The following is a 7,965-nucleotide window of genomic DNA, read 5'->3' as shown; positions in this document are numbered from 1 at the left end:
TGACGGGACCCCTGGGACGTGCCCCTCTCACCTGTACCCACACAGCACCACACCCAGCTCTCTCCACGGGCTCGGCTAAGGGGCATCTCCCCCTGGGGGAGGGCGGACAGGAGGCCTTTCCTGGTGCAGCATAGAGCCTGGGGTAGAAAAGGAGTGAGGTAGGGACCTGCTTCATAGGCTTTACCTCAGGCCCTCAAGTGATGGGGGCAGGCCTGACACCGTTATTCCGAGACAGGAAACTCCCCCGCTATCCCCATTGTTGGCCAGCTCCAACGCTGGGAGACAACAAATACGGCGCAGTAAACTTGGAGCAGGGGGCGAGTAACTCGCTTCATTTAAAAGCCATATTCTTGGGCTGAGGCTCTTTCCCTGTATGAAGAAATGTCCCCTCTCCTTGTGTTCCTTAAGCCCTGCTCATACCAGGCTCCTTGCCGAATGGTGCAGGAGGTGATTGGATAAGCCCCATGGGCCCCTGCATTGGCCTTGCCTCTGAAACTGGCCACAGCCCCAGTCCATCCTAAGGAGCCCCCCACCCCCAACTGTCTCCCTCCACCCCACCCTCCTTTCCCTGCTGGGTGAGCCCTAGAGCGTCAGGTGTCACCCATAGCCTGGGCCTTCCCTAGAACCCAGCCATCCCAGTGACTACAGGCAGCTGCCCTGCTGTGGCCAGAGGGGTGGGCAGTGCCCAGGGGCAGCTCGGGGAGAGGTGCTCATGAGTGCGGCTGAACTCCCCCAGGGCAGGGCCAATTTCCATCAACAGTCCTCCCCCGTCTTCTCTCCTCCCTTCTCTTCCCTTGTTCCTGCCCAGTGCTCCTCGGTTGCCTGAACTTATCTGGCTTCATCCCCCTCTCCCTGCCCCCTCCAGCCCAAGTGGGCCTGACATGGGTTTCAGACCTGTTGGCTGCTGCAAGAACACACCAGGGTCAGGGTGGAGCAGGAGGTGGAAAGCCAGCTGGGAATGAGGAGGGTCACACCTTCCCCGCGTGTGTGCATGGCCAGGAAGCCAGGCAGTGGCTGCAGCGGGGCCATAAAGCAAGAAGGGCAACCCCAAGCCTAGAGGCGGCCAGGCAGCGGTGAGATGAACTGAGAACCCCTGCGGGGCCACGCAGGACAGGGAATGGGCATCAGGGCTAGAAGAGGACACACGAATCACCTTTCTGATTTCTGCCTTTGCTTTTTCCTGAGCCTTGGTTGCTGCTTCCCAGCCCTGCACTCCAGCCATGTGGGCGCACTCTGCTCCCTGAACACAAGTGCCCCAGCTTTCCTCAGGCTCCAGGTTTGTACGTGTGCTCCCCTCTGCCTGGAATGCACTTCCCTCCTTCTTCGCTTGGCTAATGCCTGCTTGTCCTTAGAGATGCCCCTCAGGTGTCACCGCCTCCAGGAAGCCTTCTCTGACTCCCCTCCCCGCCAGGAGCCTCCCATCATTTCTAGGGCTTAACCCATAGTTACATTGATAGCAATTACATTGATTGTAATCACTCAGCTGTCCTCCCCACCATTAATAACTTTGAGGACAATAGTTGTCTTACGCTACTTGGCACCTGGCATACAGCAGGTATTTATACATATTGGATGGGTGGGTGGATTACTGAATTGCTGCCAGTCCAATGAGCAAAGGGATGAGTAGGGAACTCGCTGCCAGCAGCCAGCAAGGCTGGGATGTCCAGAGCTGCTGGCGAGAGAAGGAAGATGGCACAGGTGATGGGGGTCCCTAGCAGCTATCTCTACCACCCCCACCACGTTGGGGAAACATCGGTCATAGGCGTGTCCTGATCCCTGGTGGTGACCCTCTTCTCTCCTTGCTCCTAGTATTTCTGCCTTTCGCTTATTATCTGGTTGAGCTGGTGGCGGGAGTCCCGGCCCATGTGTGTTACCAGAGGGTGAGTGGACGCTTCCTCCTCCTCCATTCTCTGTCCGTGTCCCGATGAAGCCATGCGCGGGGATAAGGGGGGTGCGTGGTGATGGGGGAAGCTGCGGCAGGCACAGGGGTGGTCCCGCTTTCCACCCTGGCAATCTTCCACACATCTGGATCCCAGCTGCTGGCCCTGGCTTCAGCAATTCCCTGACTCCACTGATGCTGATGTCTTCTGCATGGGAGTTGGGGAGGGGGGCTTCCCGTGGGAGCTTAGGTCATCCCTCTCCCCTTTCAAGGATGGTCTAGAGGATGAATCCATCTGTCAGAGGCATCCAAGAAGAAAGGCCTGGGCCAGGATCACATGGAAGACCCTGAAGACAGGATCGGGTCTTGCCTGCCTGGATTGAACAGGGACGCAGTGACCAGTCCCATCTGCTCCCACCCTGCTGCCCTCTGAATCGAGCGTTTGAGGCCATGACCAGGGTAACGTTCAGCTGGTAGAGACAACACAACCCTGCTGGCTGTTTAAGCCATGCTGGAATGGTGCTCACAGGGTAACAATTGTAAGTATTTTGAATATCACCTCTTAATCAAAATTAAAATCAACAGACATTTCAGTTTCTGGTGTCTAGCCTCACCTCCGCCTCCCACCACCTCTGGCTGCCACCCTTTACCTGAGCCTCCCAGCCTCCCTCAGCATTGCCCAGTGCACCTGCGCCCTGAATCAGGGCCCAGCTTCTGTACCCTCCTCTTTATGGCCATCTTCTGCCCTGTTTCCCACTGATAGTCATCGCACCATCCACAGGCCACAGTGCTCTAGAGTTAGCTGGGGAGGCCTGGGAGCAGACCTGGGTGGTAGGCAAGGGTGGGGTGGTCCCGCTGATGCCATCTTATCACTCCTCAGCTGAGTGATGAACAGAAGCAGCACTTGAGCCAGACTCTGACCAAGAACTACGGACAGGCTAGAGCCACACAGATCCCCGCCTCAGTAGACCGGCTGCAGCAGGAGGTACACCATGCCCTATGGCCTTGAAGGCCAAGCAGACACAGGTTCAAATCCTGACTCTCTTCTTTCCTGTCTGTGTGGCCCTGGGCAAGTTACTTACCCTCTCTGAGCCTCGGTTGCCACATCCCTAAAATGAAGCCTCTTTAGGGTATGTGAGCATTAAATTCGGTCACACCTGTAAAGTCCCTACCACCGTGAGAAGTGCCTGCTGAAGCCTGGTTCCTCTCCCTCCCTCTCCTTGACTCCCTCCTCCAAACCCACCCCTGCTGTCTTCCCGTTCTGGGTCCTGGTGGGCAGGAAGCTGGCAGTACCAGGAGAACTCCATCTCCTGCCAGGATCTGGGCCAGGAAGCCTCTCTCCGGGTTTCTTCTGTCTGTGAGGCTGCCTTCCTTCTTCCCTGGGGAGCGGGGAGCTGTAGCCCCATAAGAGGGAGCGCTACCCGACGGGGGTATTTCAGCTAAGCCACCAACAGAACTCCCCAGTTGTGAGCCAGCAGGCAGGATGCTGAGGGACAGAAAGGTGGTCTCCTTTCCAAGAAAAGATGCAGCAGATCCCTCCAGCGAGGCCCACCATCCTGCCAGACATAGGGGGCGGGCAGTGGACCTCAGAGCTGTGCTGTCCAATACGGCAGCCGCCGCCCACATGTGGCTATTTACAGTTAAATTAAACAAAATCCAGTTCCTTGCTCACACCAACCACATTTCAGGCGCTCAGGAGCCCCAGATGGTGAGTGAACGCCGAGCCGGGCAGCACAGATGCAGGACGCTGCCTCCATCGCAGAAAGTTCTCCTGGACGGCACTGTTCCAGATCCTGATGGGTCTGTGTCAGAAAATCCAAGTCTGCTCTACCCACCTGCTCTGGTCCCCCTCTCTCTGCCACCCCACTCCCCACCCTCACCCCCTGGGCCTGGGGCCTTGGTCTTGGCCCAGGGAACGTCACGCAAGTGGAGGACATAGACGTCATGAGCTCCAAGATCCAGGGGCATCATGGCTCAGTGCGGAAGCCCTCACCCCAACTCCCCGAGACTCAGGCTCAGCTCCCAGTTGGCAGAGGGGTCTCTTTTCTGAAATAGTGGCCTAGGGCACACGTGTATACACAGGTGCACACCCACAGGCACACATGTACCCCACAGACTTAGCCCTGGACTGGGATGGGGCAGCACACACCGCTGGTCAGCCCTGTGCAAGACTAAGTGTGCAGTCACTGGGCTGCGCCTGTGAGGACCTGGGCGAGACAAGAATAGGACAGAATCCCGCCCGCGGGCTCGCTCAGAAAGCCAGACACACAGCAGGCAACGTGCAGACAGTGCGAGGCTGGGGCACCCCCAGAATAGGGAGCAGGGGAGGTGGGGAGGGCTCCGTGGGGCAGGGGCAGGGTTTGCTTAGGTGGAGGGGGTGGGAGTGGCACGAGGAAAGGTGCCACTAAGAGCAGAGGCCGTGTCACCGACCAAGACCTGCAGGGCACCAGTGCACGCGAACGCAGGCCCTCACACAGGCCGGGAACAGTCAGAACCCCAACCTGCATCTCAGGCAGGAGACCGAGCCCCCAGAAAGCAGTGGCTGCAGAGCCAGGGCTAGCGTCGGGCCCCCCAGCAGCACCCCATGGATGTAAATGACACGGGCACGCGCACCTGCATTCACACAACGATGATCACAAAAGTGTCTCTCATTAACTGCGGGTGCTGCGCCAGGCTCTCTTCTAATTGCTTTCCATGAATCACCTCTTTCAGTCCGCACAATGGCCCAGGGTGCAGGTCCTTTAGTTGGCCCCATTTTACAAGCAAGTGGCCCAGCAGTCGTGTGGCACCAGCACACACAGACAGAGACACAGGGATGTGCGAGGCCGCGTGACTCCCTGCCCTTGCCGCGCCAGTCCCTGCCCTGTCTGCTGCCGTTATGTTCGGCCAGGACGCCCAACACCCCCGTCCATCCCTGTGGACGTTTCCTAGCCCTGGACAGAGGATTCACCCCTTCCTTCTCTGGGGTTCACACACAAGCTTCCGTTGTCTTCTACTAAACTACAGTAAATGCTACACTACTTCAGGGCAGGACTGGTGCCTGACTCATGTTTGTTCACTCCAGGCACATGGCAAACCTAGCAAAACGCTGGTAGCTGAACTAATGAACTAATACCGCTCCGCCCACCCAGCCCCATTCCCACACCAGAGACAGCCTCCCAGCCGCTGTGTTCTGTGGCCTGTGTAGGGACTTGGAGTCTCAGGGCCCTGACTCAGAAGGGCAGGAAGTGGCCTGAGTCCACTGCCTTTGAATTGCTTTCCACCCTGGCTGGCACTTCCCTGCCCTGGAGTGGTGCCGACAACCCCGGGCCTCACTCAGCACTCACACCGGCCCCTCTGGCCAACACTGACCTGCCCACACCGCGGACTCTGGGACACCCTTTGTGTCCCTGCATGTCTGGGGCTCTGAGGTTTCACCTGGGAGCCCCTGGCAAGGCTGGTCCCTGTCCCTGTGTCCTGCCTCCTGGATGACCAGGGCCTCCTTGCCCCTTGTGACTTGTCACCAGCCTGTGTTCTGTCAGGCAGCAGTACACAGCCCCCCTCTCTGGGGATCCCCCCTCCATCTTGCCCACCTCACAGACCTACCCTGCCCCCAGGACACCCAGCATGATCTCCTTAAAGGACCTGGGTGACTGCAGGTCCTGGGTGGCTGCAGGTAGCAGATAGGTGTCCTGTGGGCAGTGCTGGCCCCCAGAGACCAGCTCTCTGCTCAAACAGGGAAGGCAGAAATCGCAGGGAGAGCAAAGAGGGGTTGGGTGAGTATTTGAATCCTGTGTCGTCGGCCCTGGAACCCCACACAGGCTTCTCACCTCCAGCCTCTGCCTCCCCCTGCAGTTCAAGTGCTACGGATGCAATAGCTCAGCGACTGGCAGCGCAGCACGTACCTGCTGTCGTGGGAGGTGAGAGCCGCCAGTGCCCGACAGCAGCTGCAAGGCAGTGGTGGCACTCTGCAGCCAGCCGGCCCACCCCTCCAGCATCTGCAAGGGAGAGGTAAGTGCCCCAGCACAAGCTGGGGACAAGGAAAGGGCCCCAGCCTGGCCTCCAGGAGCCCCCAAAGGGCTGGGGTCAGGCAGATGGGTGTGGGAATAGCAGAGCACACAAGATTCTTGGCCACGAGCCCACAGTGCCAGGCCCCTCAGAGGCTCTACAAAGCCCTAGGACAAGCAGCTGCTGCTGAGAGAGTCCAGGGCACCACGGCATGCCCCTGGGGCCACCCACGAAACCTGTGAGCCACTCAAGGCCAGGTCCAGCCCATGAGTCCTCTGGTCCACCCTCTGCCTCTGCCATATGCACCGGGACGGCCAGCCCTTCCTCCCCACCTGTGCCTGCTTCTGAGCCAAAGCCATGACACCTGCCCTTCCCTTGCAGGGAGGCTGCCTCACCAAGCTACCTGCTACTCATGGGGGCGATGGGCATCAGGGTGGCCTGCCTGGAGGTGAGTTGCAGTTGGGAGATTAGGAGGAAGGTATGTTGCAGTTGGGAGATTAGGAGGAAATACTCACTCGGGATATTAAACTAGGCTCTGAACCCGTCTCCAGCGGCAGATATCTCCAGTAACTGGGCTGGCATGTCCATGCCCTGCGCTGCTCTCTTCTCTCATCTTCCCTTTGCAACCAAGGCTGATTCCCACAGTCAGTCTCTCCCCCAGAGAACATGAAGGAAGATGCCTGAGGGACAACATGAACTTGTCAGGAACAGGGGCCTGGGAGGAGTGTGGATGTGGGCTCAGGTACGGGCATGCACCTTGAGTGTGTGCATGTGGGGGTCAGTGTGCAAGCCTGCCCTGGTGTGTGTGGGTCCGTGGGGGTCCCCATGTTCCCGGGTCTATGTGGGTGGGGTGGTATGCACTATGTGTGTTTAGGGTGCTTGTGCATGTGTGAGTGTGTACATATCTGCATTCATTCCTCTGTGTGTGTCTGCGTCTGTGTGTGTCTGTGTGTGTGTCTGTGGGTGTCTGTGTGTGTGTCTGTGTCTGTGTGTGTGTCTGTGGGTGTGTGTGTCTGTGTGTGTGTGTACCATCAGCCCTTCATATCCACGGGTTCTGTATCCTTGGATTCAACCAACCATGGAATAAAAGTACTAACAAAAATGATGGTTATGTCTGCACTGAACATCCTTGTCGTTACCCCCTAAACAATACAGCGTGACAACGATTTACATAGCATGTGGATTGTATTAGGAATTACAAGTAATCTAGAGATGATTTAAAGAATGTGGGAGGATGTGCAGAGGTCATATGCAAATACTGCACCATTTTATATCAGGGACTTGAGCATCAGTGGATTTTGGAATCCAGAACAACTGTATATATGTGCGTGCGTGCGTGTGTGCGCGTGCGTGTGTGCACGTGTGTGCGTGTGTGCACGTGTGCGTGTGCGTCTGTGCGTGTGTGCACGTGTGTGTGCACACACATTCCCCTGTGTACATCCAGCTCTCTCCCTGAGGATAAGCAATGCCCCTGGCTCCCATTTCTCCCACCCAGTCCCCCTGCTGCCACCCAGGAAGTCAAGGTCACTCTCTCAGGCTGCTGTAGTCAACGGTCCAAGGGAGGGGAGCCAGGAGGGAATCCTCAGAGGCGAGAGCCCCCGCAAGTGTAGGCTGTCCTTCTAGAAGGGGCCCAGCAGTCCTGCTGTCCTGACCAGCCCTTCCCCGTCCAGTGCTATGAGCACCGTCTAGGGAAGAGGAAGAGTACCGCTTAGGCCTCAGAAGACCCGAGTCCAGTCCTGGCTTTGCTCCTGTGTGACCTCGAGCTATTTAACTTCCCTATCCCTCAACCCTTCATCTGCAAAATGTGGATAATTTCTTCAACCTCCTAAGGTCTAAATAAGAATAAGGTGATGCCCGTGACCCACTTACTGCACCTGGCACAAAGGAAAGCCTCCGTAAGCCTTTATCCAGCTGTCCGCAGACTTCAGAGCATTTCCGATACTTCCTCTCACTGGGTCCATACAACAACCTGAGACCCAGGCCAGACAACGAATAGCGTTCTCACTTTACAGATCAGAAAGTTGAGACCCAGAGAGGCAACTTGCCCAGGGTCTCACCCCCTGAATTGGCACCCCGATCTCCTGATATTGGCCCTTCGC

General features: G+C 57.6%; 1 long non-coding RNA gene across 1 annotated transcript; it reads left to right on the top strand.

Moving 5' to 3' along the window:
- The first annotated feature begins 1,165 nt into the window (after window positions 1–1,165).
- LOC101136566 (uncharacterized) lies at window positions 1,166–6,533 on the top strand. Its single transcript, XR_010129285.1, has 6 exons — window positions 1,166–1,276; window positions 1,810–1,880; window positions 2,152–2,418; window positions 5,714–5,869; window positions 6,248–6,314; window positions 6,418–6,533. It is a non-coding gene; the product is annotated as an uncharacterized lncRNA (long non-coding RNA).
- The last annotated feature ends 1,432 nt before the right edge of the window (window positions 6,534–7,965 follow it).

Source organism: Gorilla gorilla, chromosome 10 (assembly GCF_029281585.2).
Source record: "Gorilla gorilla gorilla isolate KB3781 chromosome 10, NHGRI_mGorGor1-v2.1_pri, whole genome shotgun sequence".
In the NCBI taxonomy this organism is placed as follows: Eukaryota; Metazoa; Chordata; class Mammalia; order Primates; family Hominidae; genus Gorilla; species Gorilla gorilla.
The sequence above is the reverse complement of the archived record's forward strand: the minus strand, read 5'-3'. Positions and strand labels throughout refer to the sequence as shown.